Source organism: Ovis aries, chromosome 17 (genome assembly GCF_016772045.2).
Source record: "Ovis aries strain OAR_USU_Benz2616 breed Rambouillet chromosome 17, ARS-UI_Ramb_v3.0, whole genome shotgun sequence".
Classification (NCBI taxonomy): Eukaryota; Metazoa; Chordata; class Mammalia; order Artiodactyla; family Bovidae; genus Ovis; species Ovis aries.
In genome coordinates, this window is record NC_056070.1 from 16,201,605 (window position 1) to 16,220,177 (window position 18,573).

Here is an 18,573-nt window from a genome sequence, read left to right on the forward strand (position 1 = left end):
ACACAATTATCTTGTTTGTTTTTTGAGCAGAAATAACAGAAACACCTCTAGCATTTAGCCATTATGTTTGTGCATGTGTATGCGTGAACATACAGTTTATTGTTTTGTCATGGTTATAAAATGTTTGACTCTTTCTTTATTGAGCTATCTCTCTTTTTTAAAACATCCAGAATGGTTGCTAAATTTTATCAAATGGGTAGAAATTAAACATATGATTTTTTCCCTTAGATCAACTATTACGATGAAATATTTTAATAGACTTCATAATCTTTCATCCCTGGAATGAACTTTACTTCATCATGAATACATAATTCCTTTAATGAGCTGCAAATAATTTTCTGAAGAGCTTTTCATTGATATTCATAAATAAAATTGAAAATAGTTTTCTTCTTGTGAAATGTTGTAGGTGTCAATGATAATCTTCCTTCACTAAAACAAGCTAAGTTTATATTCCTCTGGAAGGGTTTAAATCACACTGAAGTACTCTCTTCTTTTAAAAAATCATTAGGTAGGGTATAATATACAAATGATACATACTGTAATATCTAGGTAACTACATCTTGAGCTACAACTTTTAAAGATACATTTAATATTTAAGGGAAAAATAATGAGTGAAATAATATTAATTAATAGATTAGTAGAGGAAATAAGGATAGCAAAAAATTCATTAATCCATATAAAGTCAAGAAAGGAAGGATAAAACTACATAAAGAGATGAGTCAAGTGGAAACAAATAGTAGGCTGGTAGATATGAATCCAACTATATCAGTAATTTTATTAAATGAAAATGGGCTAAATACTCTATGTAAAAGACTAGGATTGCCAGATTAAGTTAAAAACAAAAACAGCTACCTCTTGTCACAGGACGCACACCTGTAATGTAAGGACAATGCCAGGGTGAAATGGAGGGGAAAATATGTATCATGCAAACACTGAAAAAAATAAGCTGGAGCAGCTCTACTAATTTTGGATAAAGCAGACTTGAAGGCCAGTCACTTACTAGAAAGATAGGCGGGCATTTCATACCCTGTAAAAGGTCCATCCACCAGGGGGATATCATGATTAAAAAAAATGCAGCCTCCTAAAAATTATAGCTTTAAAGTTTATAAAGTGAAGCTAGAAGAACTAGAGAAAAGAGAAAACGGCAAATTCACCATCATCTGGGTGACTTTAAAATATCTCTCTCAAAAGCTAACAGAACAGAGAGAGAAAATCATCAAGGGTAGAGTAGGTCTGAAAAAAAAAAAAAAAAGCTTGGTCTACCTGACATGTATGATGCATTGTACCTCAAAATGGAAAAAGTCACTCTTCTACTTCTGGAATATGTGCCAAAGGTGACCGACCATGTGCTGGACCACAAAGCAAGTCATTATATTTAAAGAACTAAAATTATTCAGTGTTTATTATCTGATAGAATTCTGGCTGTGAAATCAATAATAAACTCTCAGTTTATTTTCTCAATTCTCAACTGTGTGAAAAATAAACAATAGACTTCTTAAAGAATTCACGAATCTGAAGAAATTCCAATGGAATTCAAGCAAACAAAAAAGATATGACATCATCATTAGGCACAGAAAAAGGATTCTAGTAAATAGTGCACTTCCAAGAAAGCAAGAGAAGGTAAAAATGGGAAAGCAGCAGGACAGGGGTGAAGCCCCTAGAAGGAAGTGCCCAGGAAGGCTGGCCATTCTTAAGTGCACAGAGCCACACAAAGGGCAGCTTTGCAGTCACCCCCAGGCAGAGGAAGGGGCAAGATTTGCAAGAATGTGTTACTAACTCCTACAACCCACAGGACAAAGATTAGCCAGACAGCCTGTTAACTTGCTGACATTTCCATCATGAGGAAACCCCATGCAGGAAATCCAGGATATGAGCTGATACCCGACCCCACCTGTCACTGAGGGACACAGCCACTTCGTACCAAGGCATTTCCTTCCTTTTTGAAAAATGCGCTTTCTGAGATCTGCTGCTCATGGGGACAAAGACCCTTTCTCCGTTTCTCCTGGCAACGACTCCCTGCTCAGGCTCAGTCTCCACACAGAACCGGGCTCCTTCTTTCCCACTGGTGATAGCTAACAAATGTCATCACACGGCCCCTCCATACTTCATTTCTCTCAGTCTCTCAACCGAACTTCCTCTGCAAATGTTACGAGCCTCAGGTGCTTTAGTCTACAGCCCACATTACAGCTTTTCACTTCGAATTTTACAGCTTTTTCACTATCTCTGAGTTTTGCTTTAGACTTAGTTTGTGAGTCTTTCCCCAGTCCCATTCTATTAATACATGATTTCCAAGATGAGAATTATATTTGGTCCAATCCACTGCTCATCTTGGAAGCAGGAAAGATTGCTTTAAAATTGTTAAATGTCAGCAATGAAGAGAATGTAGTGTCAAAAAGACTCACAATGGTATGATGAAGACGTAAATCTGTACATATTTTCTGAAATGTGTCTGGAGTACCATTTATAACTTTAAACATTTGAATTCTCCTAGAAAATTTTCCTAATAAAAATTTCAAAAATCTGGTCACAGATTTATTAAAAAATTATACTTACTGAAGTTCTCTTTTAATAACTACAAGTTAATGACGTTATAATAGGTTAAGATATATTTAAATTGAAGTATTATATACACATGAAAATAATATCAACTTATGTAATATCACAAGGAAATGCCACAGTTTGCTGTTGAACAGACAAAAGTACAAGGCAAATTTTCAATATTTTTTATATCAACCATGTAGAAAAAAATAGCCCTGGAAAAAATCATGTAATAATCTGCCTCTTAGTTATTGCATTACTGGCAATGTTTCTCTCACTTTATGCTTTTCTGTACTCTTCACTCTTATGATACCAAGCACATGTTACTTTGATAATCAGAAAGATAACAAATAAAACAAAAATCCTGAGACGCTCTCCCACAGATAAGAACAGCTATTGCAGGCCTCCACAAACCATCAAAAGGGTTGTTTTTAAGGACCCCAAAGGAAGCTGCTCTGCATTTTTATTAAGAATCCCTATACTCAAGAAACCACCTGCTCAAAAACTAGGAATAAAAAATTCCAATAAACTGAAAGTACTTTTGTTATGACTTCAAAACAACTGAGGGGATATTCCTGCTTACTTTCTTACATATTTCAAGTATGATTTCACTTAATGAAAAGTCCCCTGGTTTTTGCCCCAGAATTGATCATAATGGAATTTTTTTAATAACATGTCTATTCATTTTCATAAACAGTGACAATTTAGAGCTATGTTGCTGTGACAACAATGTCCCAAGTTCTATTCCTCAACATCCAAAGGACTCTCCCTCTTCTTCTTTGAGCCTGCAGTGGTAGCAACACATGAAATGTGTTTATCTCTAAGACTGTCAGTAAGTTGCTTCTCAAGTTTAGGGAATTCCTAATGAAGATTCTAGGAAACAGAGCAGTTTCAAAGAAACATATGAAGTTAGAAGATATGCCTATTTTGTAGGTAATTATAAACAAAGGACATTTTCTTCATTCTTTTTCTTTCAATTTATACTTACTTTATTATTTATTATGCCAGAAATGATTGCATAAGAAAGGAATTACTTTTTTCCCCTCTTAGGATTCTTGTAAAGGGTTTCACTTTTCATAAACCCCTGTACTTTACTGCCTATTCTGATCTGAACACATGGTACAGAAATTTTTCTAACAGAGTTATATATTATAACTGAAAGTAAAATTAAATCATGTGTTCACTTTATCAAAAAGAAGCTAGTTCCTTGGATTTCCATTTCTGTGACTTTATTTTGTTTAGTTCTTGAGACTACTTGATTTACATCGCTCTCACTTTTCAAAAGTTTCAAATAGTCCCTCTAGAACTCTAATCTATATTATTCTCTGATCTCCTTACCTTTGTAAAATCATTCAGAGATTGAATCGCTGTATTACCTTTATTATCTAATTATAAGAACACTAGTTTTTTTTAAATTGACTTAATAATAGAAAAAAATGAGAGGCAGAATTTCTTCAACTAATATGCCAAGGGTCAGAAAACTGACCCACAGGCCAAATTTCACTTGCCATTTGTTAAGTTTTGTTAGGATAAAGCCATTCCCATCTATGTCTATACTTTCCCAATACTTTCAGTATATAGTGGCAGAGTGGAGCAGTTGCAAGAGACATCATTTGGCTGGAAAAACCTAAAATATTTACCGTCTGGGTTTTTTCCGAAGAAAATTTGCCTACCTCTGTTGTGTGCAATGTTCTCTGTTCTCAGAAAATGCTTTCAACCTTCTACGACAAATGGCATTTTAGTTTTTACTAAGATGCCCACTTCTTAAAAATCTCAGGTACATCTATTTGCAATTTTTTAAGGAATCTCCACACTGTTCTCCAAAGTGGCTGTACTAGTTTGCATTCCCACCAACAGTGTAGGAGGGTTCCCTTTTCTCCACACCCTCTCCAACATTTATTGCTTGCAGATTTTTGGATTGCAGACATTCTGACTGGTGTGAAGTGGTACCTCATTGTGGTTTTGCTTTGCATTTCTCTAATAATGAGTGATGTTGAGCATCTTTTCATGTGTTTGTTAGCCATCCGTATGTCTTCTTTGGAGAAATGTCTATTTAGTTCTTTGGCCCATTTTTTGATTGGGTCGTTTACTTTTCTGGAATTGAGCTACATAAGTTGCTTGTATAGTTTTGAGATTAATTGTTTGCCAGTTGCTTCATTTGCTATTATTTTCTCCCATTCAGAAGGCTGTCTTTTCACCTTGCTTATATTTTCCTTTGTTGTGCAGAAGCTTTTGCAAAACAGCAAAAAAGACACAGATGTGTATAACGGACTTTTGGACTCAGAAGGAGAGGGAGAGGGTGGGATGATTTGGGAGAATGGAATTGTAACATGTATACTATCACGTAAGAATCGAATCACCAGTCTATGTCCGACGCAGGATACAGCATGCTTGGGGCTGGTGCACGGTGATGACCCAGAGAGATGTTATGGGGAGGGAGGTGGGAGGGGGTTCATGTTTGGGAACGCATGTAAACCCAAGGGGATTCATGTCAATGTATGGCAAAAGCATACAGTATTGTAAAGTAAAATAAAGTAAAAATAAAAGACAAAAAAAAAATAATAAAAAAAGAAAAAAAATCTCAGGTACATATATAATATCTAATATTATATCAATATAATATCTAATTGCCACATCTTCTTTATTGTTAATTACATTATTACATAAATGGGTCTATACTGCATGATGTAATTCTTAAAACCTTACTTACATGACCTCCTATATGCTGGCTATCTGCTAACATTGACTTCGTGACTTCCTGTGACATCACCAACATGGCACATGATGAGACATTATTATTTTGAAGAGCCACATGACCATATATAGGAATGGATTCTGTAGGAGTCAAAGGCAGGATAAAGAGATTAAAAATTATGTACTGAATAATCTTCCCTTCCTTGAATTTATAATTACTTCTGCATCTGATGATGCTGGAAAAGACAGGAAGACTCATGGAGAAAGCTTCAGAAGTCAATAGGAACATTTTAAAATTAATTGTCCCTAAAATCTTCAGTCTTCCTCATAATTTAACTCACATCCATGCTGAAATAGCTGCTTCATTTGGGAAAAGAAATAATCATACATTATTTAAAAGGAGGATTTTTTTACTCTTGCCCTGGAATTGGTGATGAGAACCAAATATTGGGGATAAAGAAGCATTAAGCTGCCCTACATTCTAAAGAGAGTTTTGTAGGTTTCTAGACACCTACTCCAGGGAGAATTCAGAGGCAGGCAAACCCTTACTCTACTTCTCCTACCTCAACACCGTCACCTCCAAGACCCCATGACTGGTCCATATACAGAAGACTAAAATACTAGCATGGGAAGTGAGAGGCAATGATTGGAATCACCAGTCAGCAACATGACAGGAAGTACTATGGGACTATACACAAGAGCCACTGTGTTATAAACTGAGCTGTGTCTCACCAAAATTCTTGTGTTGAGGCCCTAGCCCCCATTGTAACAGTATTTGCAGATGGGGTTTGGAAGGTGACTAGGGTTAAATGAGATTGTACGGGTGGGAACCTCATGATGAGATTAATGTGGAGTTATGAGAAGTGGTATTAGCACACTTGTTTCCTTCTCTCTCTACACTTCATGAGGACACAGCAAGAAGGCAGCCATCTGCAAGCCAGGAAGGGAGGCCTCCCCCAGGGAACTCAATCAGCTGGCATCTTGATCTTGTACCCTCAGGGGAGGGATCTGAAAGGGCAAGAAAAGCCCAATTCTGGAACCTTCCACACAGAACATATCAATAACCTGTTCCTGTTAGCTAGGAAGGGAAGCAACAGCTAACAGAGTATAGCCTAGTTAAGTCAGGAGCCATCTGGTATGTCTGTCCTTCACCACCCTTTATGCCCTCAACTTCCAGCGGTTAAAACCAGAAGGAGGTTAGAAAGCATGAAAATGCTGACCACACCCTCTTCCCTCAACTGGTTCCACAGGCCTAACTTGAGCTAACTGAACATCATCTGGAGATGAGACTGGAATTTTAAATGGACTAGACAATTCAATAATCGGAAGTGATCAAGATGCCACCTGATCTGACAATTTTGTGAATGGATAATTACAAACGGGTTACGAAAGAAGCTGTATCTGGAACACTGAAGAGTCAGCATACCTAGGTCTTTGATACCACGTGCTAAGAAGGAAAAAGGAAGAGGCGAGGGCTGTTCAAAAAAGAGTAACGCATTTTGGATCACTTTAAGGCAAATTCCTTTTCTATCATTTCTCCCACTTTCTAGAATTCATTTTTCTAGTTTATTCCCTTTCAAATTCCTTTTTTAACAATCTTTCACCTAATCCACTACTATTATATAACAGTAAGAATAACAAGAATTTTTATGAAGCTTTTTGTTGAAAGAAAAAAAGATTTTTGAGAAAAATGTTGATCTTAAGACACAGCCACTAACAAACCTTTCTCTCTCTGTTTTTTTTTTTTTTTTTTTTTCTTTCGTTTCTTCTCTGCATCATGTTCATACACCAGCCAACTCCTTAGTTCTGGTTTTTCTTCCTACTTGTATTATCTGTATGCAGGTCAGGAAGGAACAGTTAGAACTGGATATGGAGCAATGGACTGGTTCCATATAGGAAAAGGAGTACGTCAAGGCTGTATATTGTCACCCTGCTTGTTTAAGTTATATGCAGACTACATCATGCGATGGATGAAGCACAAGCTGGAATCAAAATTGCCAGGAGAAATACCAATAACCTCAGATATGTAGATGACACCACCCTTATGGCAGAAAATGAAGAAGAACTAAAGAGTCTCTTGATGAAAGTAAAAGAGGAGAGTGAAAAAGTTGGCTTAAAGCTCAACATTCAGAAAACGAAGATCATGGCATCTGATCCCATCACTTCATGGCAAATAGAAGGGGAAACAGTGGAAACAGTGGCTGACTTTATTTTGAGGGGCTCCAAAATCACTGCAGATGGTGACTGCAGCCATGAAATTGAAGGACGCTTGCTCCTCGGAAGGAAAGTTATGACCAACCTAGACAGCATACTAAAAAGCAGAGACATTACTTTGCCAACAAAGGTCTGTCTAGTTAAGGCTATGGTTTTTCCAGTAGTCTGTATGGATGTGAGAGTAGGACTATAAAGAAAGCTGAGCACTAAAGAATTGATGCTTTTGAACTGTGGTGTTGGAGAAGACTCTTGAGAGTCCCTTGGACTGCAAGGAGATCCAACCAGTCCATCCTAAAGAAGATCAGTCCTGGGTGTTCATTGGAAGGACTGATGTTGAAGCTGAAACTCCAGTACTTTGGCCACCTGATACAAAGAACTGACTCATTTGAAAAGACCCTGATGCTGGGAAAGATTGAGGGCAGGAGGAGAAGGGGATGACAGAGGATGAGATGGTTGGATGGCATCACCAACTCAATGGACATGAGTTTGGGTAGACTCCAGGAGTTGGCGATGGGCAAGGAAGCCTGGTGTACTGCAGTCCATGGGGTCGCAAAGAGTCGGAAATGACTGACTGACTAAACTAAACTGAACTGAACTGAACTCTATTATCTCAGAAGAATTTATTCTTTGAGATTTTTCTTGGATGTTTTCCCATCCACTCTACAAACACTCATCAACTTGATCAGGAACGCCTAAGAGAGATCTCTTCCTTGGGCATTTTCCCTCTGCAACCAAGAAATAAGCTTTTTGGATAGGCACCACAACTGAGAATTCCACAGAATGTGTGAGAATGAAATCAGCAAATACGCTGAAAGGCACAGGATGAGCACGCAGACCCATCTGATTCTCAACAGGAAGGACCCTGAGAGCTGCTATGACTTTTTGGCTACCCCCTGGGCTTCCCAGGTAACGCTAGTGATAAAGGACCCACCTACCAATGCAGGAGACATAAGAGATGTCGGTTCAATCCCTGGGTCAGGAAGATTCCCTTAATGAAGTAAATGACAATCCACTCTAGTATTGTTGCCTGGAGAATCCCATGGACAGAGGAGCCTGGCAGGCTACAGTTCACAGGGTTGCAAAGAGTTGGACGCAGCTGCAGTAACTTCACACACATGCACGTTTACCCTTTTAAGCTTCAAAATAGAGGATGAATAAAAGCAGCTACATCTCTGATTTAAAGCTAGATAGATCCCTGCCTTTCATGTCCTCTGTTGGCTGATGTTCCAATTATTAGCAACAAGGGATAATGTTTCTAGAAAATAGGAGGCAAGCTTCTTCAGGAAATACCTAAGAAGGGGTAATGAAAATATTTAAAAACCAAATTCAACTCAGCTCTGCTGCCATTTGCCCCAACAACCTGCCTCAACTAATGCTACACACTCTTGAAATGCCGTAACAATGCATGTCCTCCATCTCCACACTGCAGTTAAGGCTGACTGATCCAGACCACTAGCCTCTCTGTGGCCAAATGCATATTTGGGAAATATTTTTGTCTCTTACTTTGGCCTTCAGTTTGTACACACTGAAATGGAATAGAATCAAAGAGTGTTTGATACTCCAAACAACTTCCATCCAGGCATCCATATTTCAAAGAGGATAAATGGTTCCCTCTGGAAAGGTTCAGAGGAAATGCCTTCCTCTGACCACCAAAGCCGTCTCAGGATTGTTATCCCTTTCCATAAAAGATGCAAAGAGGCTTGGCAGAACTGTCAAGAACATGGAGGCAGTCGTCACACTAGCTGAGAGCTCAGAGCTGAGTCTCTGCAGAGATGCCCTCAATGGACTCCTCCCTGGGGACCTGGCCTCCTTCCCTGGAGTCGGAGCACGCCTGAAGGGTCATCAAGCTTCAGAGAACTCCTTATGGGACTGACTGGCTGAGGTCTTTGCTCCAACTGCCCCCCAGTCCAACTTGTCCTTTTACCGGCTTACCTCCATCCCCCTCATTTCCATCGGGTGTTCCTGAAGACACACCCCCTGAAGCTCCTGCATGTACATTCCTGTCTCAGAGTCTGCTTCCCAGGGAAGTCAATCTACAAAAAGGTTATACTCTCTTAGCTCAGAAAATGTATGGTTGAGAAACACTTGGATCAACCCTACTTAAGACTGGGAGGGGGGCGGGGGTCTCCTTTAATTTGACAATGTGCACTGTGAATCTTCAATGAATATCCAGAAGTTATTTAACCACAGAACTCTCTTCTCATATTGAACATCTTCTAAGATCCATACTCTATGGCGTATGCTCTGGGAAACATGAATGCAGTTCACTCTAGCTCACATGAGAATATAATTGGTGAAGTTCTTCATGCCAGTCCTTCCCGTAATGGCAAAAGAATGGAAATAACAATGGGGGAACAATAAAGAAAACAATAGGGGAATGTTTATATAAATTATGACATTTCATGAAATATTACGAATCCCTAGAAAGAAATAAGAAATTCTTTAAGTTCTAGAAAGAAAAAGTATCCAAAGTATATATTTTTAGTCCAAACAGCAAGGTTAGGTGACTGTGTGTACTTGTTCTTTAAAAAGGGAAGGATTAAATACAAGCGTACATTTTCTTCTGCATGCATAAAATATTTGGAAAGGCATACATTAGAAAATGATGGCACTAGCTGTTTCTGTAGAAGAAAATTAAAAGCACTTTGATGTTTTTATTTTAAACCATGGAAATAGACGACCTCTTCAAACAATTAAACTATTAAAAATTAAAAGCAAAACACTACAAAATATTAGATAGCAGATATTTAAATATTTCATCTAATCATATATGAAGAAACTCTGGAAAATGTATAACATCCTCTACAAAGTTACTTATACTGTGAGCTCCTTAAAGACAGGAATCATATTTTATTCACTTATTCATAATTTCCAAAGCCCAGTGGACTGTCTGAAACAGAGGAGATGGTAGATCATTTGTTTGCTTTTTAATTGAATCCTACTGTATCTATATAGCAATAGATTTAACGCAGTCCTTCCTTCCTGAAAAAATTTTTTTTTAATTTGAGATCTAGGGAAATTCTAAAAATGGAGAAAGACTAGCACATTCTCTGAATGTATTTTCCTGGTTTGGTTTTCCCCTTATAAGCCTATAATCAGCAACACTTGAAAGTATCTGAAGCAGTGCTGTCCAATACAATGGCCACTACCCACATGTGGCTATTTAAATATAAATGTAAATTAATTAAAATAAAATGCAACTAGAAATTCACATCCCTAGTTGAGCCAGCAATATTTCAAGTGCTCAAAAAGTCACACATGGTTAGTGGGTACCATACTGGACACAGCAGACAGAGAACATTTTCATTGCTGCAGAAATTTCTGGATAGCACTGTTTGAGGTATAGTACAGAAATTGATTTTGGACATCAATGGGTTGAATTCCAACTTAGACACTTGAAACTCCAATACTTTGGCCACCTCAAGCGAAGAGTTGACTCATTGGAAAAGACTTTGATGCTGGGAGGGATTGGGGGCAGGAGGAGAAGGGGAAGACAGAGGATGAGATGGCTGGATGGCATCACTGACTTGATGGACGTGAGTCTGAGTGAACTCCGGGAGTTGGTGATGGACAGGGAGGCCTGGCGTGCAGCGATTCATGGGGTCACAAAGAGTCGGACACGACTGAGCGACTGAATTGAACTGAACTGAGAAGTAGAGTTTAGGGAAAGTTGATCTCTCAGAGCCTCAGTTTCCTCATCTGGAGAATAGGGAAAATGAGAAAACTTATGCCACTGGGTCATTGTGAAGTTCAAACGAGCTCTTTCATGCAGATTTCATAGGACACGGGGAACACATAAAATGTTACCTCTCAGTGACTATCACTACTGTGAATATTACACCTCACCATGAGCCAGTCATTTTGTCCCTCCCAAACAGGCTCTTCCACCCCTTCCACAGGACTGGAAACTAACAGAGTAGACTTTAACATTCTCACAGTCTAGGTCAGTGCTATTCAAATACCAGTTTTACCAGACCACCTGACCTGCCTCTTGAGACATATGTATGCAGGTCAGGAAGCAACAGTTAGAACTGGACATGGAACAACAGACTGGTTCCAAACAGGAAAAGGAGCACATCAAGGCTGTATATTGTCACCCTGCTTATTTAACTTCTATGCAGAGTACATCATGAGAAACACTGGGCTGGAAGAAGCACAAGCTGGAATCAAGATTGCCGGGAGAAATATCAATAACCTCAGATATGCAGATGACACCACCCTTATGGCAGAGAGTGAAGAAGAATTAAAAAGCCTCCAGATGAAAGTGAAAGAGGAGAGTGAAAAAGTTGGCTTAAAGCTCAACATTCAGAAAACGAAGACCATAGCATCTGGTCCCATCACATAATGGAAAATAGATGGGGAAACAGGGGAAACAGTGTCAGACTTTATTTTGGGGGGCTCCAAAATCACTGCAGATGGTGATTGCAGTCATGAAATTAAAAGACGCTTACTCCCTAGAAGGAAAGTTATGACCAACCTAGATAGCATATTAAAAAGCAGAGACATTACTTTGCCAACAAAGGTCCATCTAGTCAAGGCTATGGTTTCTCCAGTGGTCATGTATGGATGTGAGAGTTAGACTGTGAAGAAAGCTGAGTACCGAAGAATTCATGCTTTTGAACTGTGGTGTTGGAGAAGAATCTTGAGAGTCCCTTGGACTGCAAGGAGATCCAACCAGTCCATCCTAAAGGAGATCAGTCCTGGGTGTTCATTGGAAGGAATGATGCTAAAGCTGAAACCCCAATACTTTGGCCACCTCATGTGAAGAGTTGACTCATTGGAAAAGACCCTGATGCTGGGAGGGATTGGGGGCAGGAGGAGAAGGGGACGACAGAGGATGAGATGGCTTGATGGTATCACTGACTTGACGGACATGAGTTTGAGTGAACTCCAGGAGTCAGTGATGGACAGGGAGGCCTGGTGTGATTCATGGGGTCGAAAAGAGTCGGACACGACTGAGCAACTGAACTGAACTGAACTGAAGCATGCACTAAATCTTTGTTCAGAAAAGTCTTGTTAGAGAAAAAAGGTCAGATGAACTAAATATATGTTAGTGGTGTGGTGCATTTACATTCTGGGGCAAGCTCTTCACTGGGCCAAATTCTGGGAACAAATATTTTGATACTTTGGCCTGCAATGGTCTAGTTAGAAACACATAAACCCCTTGATATGATTTTAAAATTCTCACAAAGAAATGGATCGCCAGTCCAGGTTAGATGCTTGAGACAGGGTGCTCGGGGCTGGTGCACTGGGATGACCCAGAGCGATGGGATGGGGAAGGAGATAGGAGGGGGGTTCAGGATGGAGAACGCACGTACACCTGTGGCTGATTCATGCCAAAGTATGGCAAAGCCACTACAATATTGTAATCAGCCTCCAATTAAAATGAATAAATTTTTAAAAAATAATATTTCCTGAAAAAAATAAAATAAAATTCTTATAAAGAAGTCTATTAAACTTTTCCATGAGTAGAGCAAAGTCTAAGATAACAGAATTAAAGGATAAAAGAAAGCTGGGTCAGTCCAAATGAAGTTTTTATAGTGGGTAAGCCTGAGCTCAATTTTGAAGAACATAAGAATTGTGATGAGGGAATAGAGAGAAGTAAGAAAAATAACAAAGGAATAATACCGAGAGAAAGGAAACAGAAAGATGGGAGAGAAGACTTTAGCTTTTAGCCCTTCAAGAACAAAGTAGTATTTTCCTCTTATCCCTTAAGCCCAGACATTCCCATGTTAACTCATGGCTTTCCAAAGAGAAAATCAGATAGACTTGATTTTGGGCGTCCTTAGTCCTATTAAAGCTAGTGGAGGTGATAGGATTCCAGTTGAGCTGTTTCAAATCCTGAAAGATGATGCTATGAAAGTGCTGCACTTAATATGCCAGCAAATTTGGAAAACTCAGCAGTGGCCACAGGACTGGAAAAGGTCAGTTTTCATTCCAATCCCAAAGAAAGGGAATGCCAAAGAATGCTCAAACTATCGCACGATTGCACTCATCTCACACTCTAGTAGAGTAATGCTCAAAATTCTCCAAGCCAGACTTCAGCAATACGTGAACTGTGAACTCCCTGATGTTCAAGCTGGTTTTAGAAAAGGCAGAGGAACCAGAGATCAAATTGCCAACATCCGCTGGATCATGGAAAAGCAAGAGAGTTCCAGAAAGACATCTATTTCTGCTTTATTGACTATGCCAAAGCCTTTGACTCTGTGGATCACAATAAACTGTGGAAAATTCTGAGAGAGATGGGAATACAAGACCACCTGACCTGCCTCTTGAGAAATCTGTATGCAGGTCAGGAAGCAACAGTTAGAACTGGACATGGAACAACAGACTGGTTCCAAATAGGAAAAGGAGTACGTCAAGGCTGTATATTGTCACCCTGCTTATTTAACTTCTATGCAGAGTACATCATGAGAAACGCTGGACTGGAAGAAACACAAGCTAGAATCAAGATTGCCGGGAGAAATATCAATAACCTCAGATATGCAGATAACACCACCCTTACGGCAGAAAGTGAAGAGAAGCTAAAAAGCCTCCAGATGAAAGTGAAAGAGGAGAGTGAAAAAGTTGGCTTAAAGCTCAACATTCAGAAAACAAAGATCATGGCAACTGGTCCCATCACTTCATGGGAAATAGATGGGGAAACAGTGGAAACAGCGTCAGACTTCATTTTGGGGGGCTCCAAAATCACTGCAGATGGTGACTGCAGCCATGAAATTAAAAGACGCTTACTCCTTGGAAGAAAAGTTATGACCAACCTAGATAGCATATTCAAAAGCAGAGACATTACTTTGCCGACTAAGGTCCGTCTAGTCAAGGCTATGGTTTTTCCTGTGGTCATGTATGGATGTGAGAGTTGGACTGTGAAGAAGGCTGAGTGCTGAAGAATTGATGCTTTTGAACTGTGGTGTTGGAGAAGACTCTTGAGAGTCTCTTGGACTGCAAGGAGATCCAACCAGTCCATTCTGAAGGAGATCAACCCTTGGATTTCTTTGGAAGGAATGATGCTAAAGCTGAAGCTCCAGTACTTTGGCCACCTCATGCGAAGAGTTGACTCATTGGAAAAGACTGATGCTGGGAGGGATTGGGGGCAGGAGGAGAAGGGGATGACAGAGGATGAGATGGCTGGATGGCATCACGGACTCGATGGACGTGAGTCTGAGTGAGCTCCGGGAGTTGGTGATGGACAGGTAGGCCTGGCATGCTGCAATTCTTGGGGTCGCAAAGAGTCGGGCACGACTGAGCGACTGAACTGAACCTAACTAGTCCTATTTTGCAGTATCTATCTACCTAGAATAAAAATATGAAATATGTAATAATTTTAAACTCTCTAAAGTTATATATGGAAAGCTATTTTGGTGACTTTCTGATCCTTCAAATATTTGCAGTTAAAGATAAATGAGCTCCAAACCAAAAATATCCCAAGTACGTGTTTCAAATGAGTGTTCTTTTTCCTTCTTCAGATATTTATAGAAAAAGATCCATATCAAAATTATTCTTCATCATAAAAGTCAGCCAATCATTACTAAACAATTTTCCAGTACTGCCACTACAGATAATTGTTTAACTATTAAAGTGTATGTTGTGAATTATAACTGCCATAATGGCCCCAATCTCTACATGGTTGCTGGATGCTGCCATGGAAGACATAGCTCATCTGTTGTGGCATGAAATGCCGTGTGACAATTTATACTGATGCGCATTTCTTATTACCTGCTGCTAATAACCCATCAGTGAAAACGACAGCTTAATTATACAGCACATCTCCCGCTGGCAAATAACTAGATTCAAACATTTCTCTTGCTTCTCACCTATCCCTAATAGAAGCAGAAAGAAGAATCACTGCAACCCTCAGAAACAGCACTTAAAATTAAGAAAAAAAAAATCTAAGTCAAAGTTGATCTTTTATTAACCACATATGTACTTTAGCCCGATAATTTCTCAGCAACCCATTTCCAGTTCACGAGAGTGGGTTACCATTCTCCTTTGCTTTTATATTTCTTGCTGATTAGGCCTCTGATATTTCTCATTCCAAATATTGGGCTTTTTATGAAATGGGTCAAATGATTTATCCTAAGCATTGAATCTCTGAATCAACACCACGGCCACAGATTTGCTGTAGTAATCCCAAAGGTCTTGTTTCTAAGGCATTGCTTGTAGGTTCCTTCCTGACAAGTAGATTCAGCTTCTCAAGTCTACAGAGCAAAGCAGTAGTGCTTACAAAACTAGGTGGCTGGATGTTTCTATCAATTAAGTTTATTTAACTGGCAGCATGCTTACATTCCTAAGTTCCATGTGGTCCATGGGGCTGTGGCCTTCTCTTCCCTGGACTGGACGGTGGAACTTCCTGACCTTTTCAACACTGGTGGGTTCCTTCTTTTCCACTAGAGCTGTGTGTCATTATCTGGGAACAGCCTACAGAATGGCTGCCCCCCAATTAGGAGACTTAAGGCAGTTTTAGCTCTCTACCTCGTCTTTCATCGTCTCATTAAATATTCTTTTTTTGAATGAATTTTTATTGGAGTACAGTTCCTTTACAATGCTGTATTAGTTTCTACTGTAAACAAAGCGAATCAGCTATACATACAGATGTATTCTCTTTTTTTGATTTCCTGCCCATGTAGGTCACCACAAAGGATTGAGTAGAGTCTCCTGAGCTATATGGTAGGTTCTTATTAGTTATCTATCTTATACATGGTATAAATAGTATATGTACATCATTCTCAATCTCCCAATTCCTCCTACCCTCCCCTTTCCCCCTTGATACATATATACGATGGAATATTACTCAGCCATGAAAAAGAACAAAACTGGATCATTTGCAGGGATGTGGGCGGACCTAGAGACTATCATGCAGAGTGAGGTAAGTCAGAAAAAGAAAAATAAATATTGCATATTATTAATACTTATATATTAAATCTATAAAATGTTACAGATGATTTTATTAGAGACACAGACATGAGATCATTAAATATTCTTATTCAATAGCTACTAAAACTACTACTATGAATAGACTGCTATTCCTTTATTCTTTCTAAACTTTGCTTTCCATTTTTCTCTGCTTTTTACTTCTTCCAAGCTCCTCAGCTTTTCTTCCAAGAAAATAGGCTATTAGTTCAGTTCGGTCAGTCAGTCGTGTCCAACTCTTTGTGACCCCACAGCCTGCAGCATGCCGGGCTTCCCTGTCCATCAGCAACTCCTGGAGCTATAGACATCATCAAATATTCAGTGTGCCTCCATGGGACTGAAATACTCAATTCCTTCTCTGGGATTACATATTTGTTAGAGTCTTTAAGAGTTTGACCCTTTCTACTGGGTGTCCTTGTACAAGATGCCCAAGATGGCTGCATTTTTGTAGTTTAAAATGTTAGATTTTTTTGAGAGCTTTTTTGTTTGTTATCACAGAGGATTATAAACAGGTAAATGTAGGAGGCTGCTTCTTGCACCAGAGCTATTCCTAAATAACAGAGGCTGCACTATTAACTTCAGTGAACAAAGGAAACTAAAAAGTTTTATAGAATATAGCTACAGGATAGAAAATTATCTTCATTCAGCTGTAGGACATAGCCTTCTAAGCAAACAGCATTAAAAGTATCACAACCATGTGCTGGGATCACAAACATCCATCTTTGTAGAAATAAAACCTCTCTCTTTGGACTCATGTAAATAATGGTGATGGTCACTATCTTTTCTCTTACTGGACTCCTAGCATCCTTCTATTCTTTTCATCATTAGAACATTATGAACATTGTTCTTATCATTAGAACACTAATTCTTTCCATCAAACTACCAGACAGCAGGGCACCAACAGCAGAAGACTGGGAAGGATACTTGGGAAACAAGTTATCGGAAGAGCACAGAGCCATGGAATTGTTAAATCCAGTAAAAAGTCTTCAGAAGACTTGATGCTTCTGAACTGTGGTGCTGCAGATAACTCTCGAGAGTTCCTTGGGAAGCAAGGAGATCAAACCAGTTCATCCGAAAGGAAATCAACCCTGAATATTCATTGGAAGGATTGATGCTGAAGCTGAAGCTCCAATACTTTTGCCACCTGATGCGAAGAGTCGACTCATTGGAAAAGACCCTGATGCTGGGAAAGACTGCAGGCAAAAGGAGAAAGGGGCAGCAGAGGATGAGATGGTTAGACAGCTCCACTGATTCAATGGGCATGGAACTGAGTAAGCTCCAGGAGACAGTGAAGGACAGGGAAGCCTGGCATGCTGCAGTCCACAGTGTTGCAAAGAGTTGGACATGACTTAGCAACTGAGCAACCATGGCAACAAAGTATCTTCAACCTGAAGGGTGCCCCACCCAACACATTTGGAAAACTATATCAAGAGCCAAGGGCTTTGTCTTTCAGCTGATAATACTAAGCTAACAAAGATCACAATTTAAGAAATATAATATTACATGGAACAATATTAGTGGGAATTCCATAAAAGAGTGACAAAAACTGGAAAAATATATGCCAGATGGGGAAAGCCTAGTGGAAGAACTAAGAATTTAAACACGAATTTTAAAAAATAATAAACACCTTGCAGTATGTACCCGTCAATCTCAATCTCCCAATTTATCCCTCACCTTCCCCCAGAATGCATCTTTTTTTTTAAAGTGGGGTATAGTTGCTTTGTACACACTCCTATATATAAAACAGATAACTATTAGAACCTACTGAATTGCACAAGAAACTCTATGCAATACTCTATAATGCCCCAAATGGGAAAAGAATATAAAAATTGAATACGTATATATGCATAACTGATTCATTTGTCTGTACAGCTGAAACTAATACAACATTATAAATCAACTATACTCCAACAATTTTTTTTAAATAATAAATACTGGAGCAGTAAGAAGGGTTTTGGAAACATGAGTCAAGAGGAAGAAATTGTGAAGAAATAAATGGGTATAATAAATATTTTTAAAATAAGTGATAAAGTAAGGAATTAGCCAAATAGCTTGAATGCAGGATGAAAACTACTGCAGGGTGAAAGAATGAGCTACACAGTTACATCAGGCATTGTCCCCAGAGGCATTTGGGCCTAACAATTACATAAGGAAAATGAAGGAAGAGTCAAATGACATGGAAGATGAAAGCAGAAATTTCCACTTCTGTCTACTTGTGGT

General features: G+C 39.1%; 1 protein-coding gene across 8 annotated transcripts in view; it reads right to left on the bottom strand.

Annotated features, from left to right (window-relative positions):
* IL15 (interleukin 15) overlaps positions 1 to 18,573 on the bottom strand; it is a 99,933-nt gene that overhangs the window by 62,949 nt on the left and 18,411 nt on the right. For 2 of the 8 annotated variants that reach the window (XM_060400594.1, XM_042234027.2), the window contains exon 2: positions 5,249 to 5,373. The exons of the other annotated variants lie outside the window; for them this stretch is intronic. The gene's annotated coding sequence lies outside the window, so the exon portion shown is untranslated. The remainder of the gene's footprint in view (positions 1 to 5,248; positions 5,374 to 18,573) is intronic. 8 annotated transcript variants of the gene reach the window in all.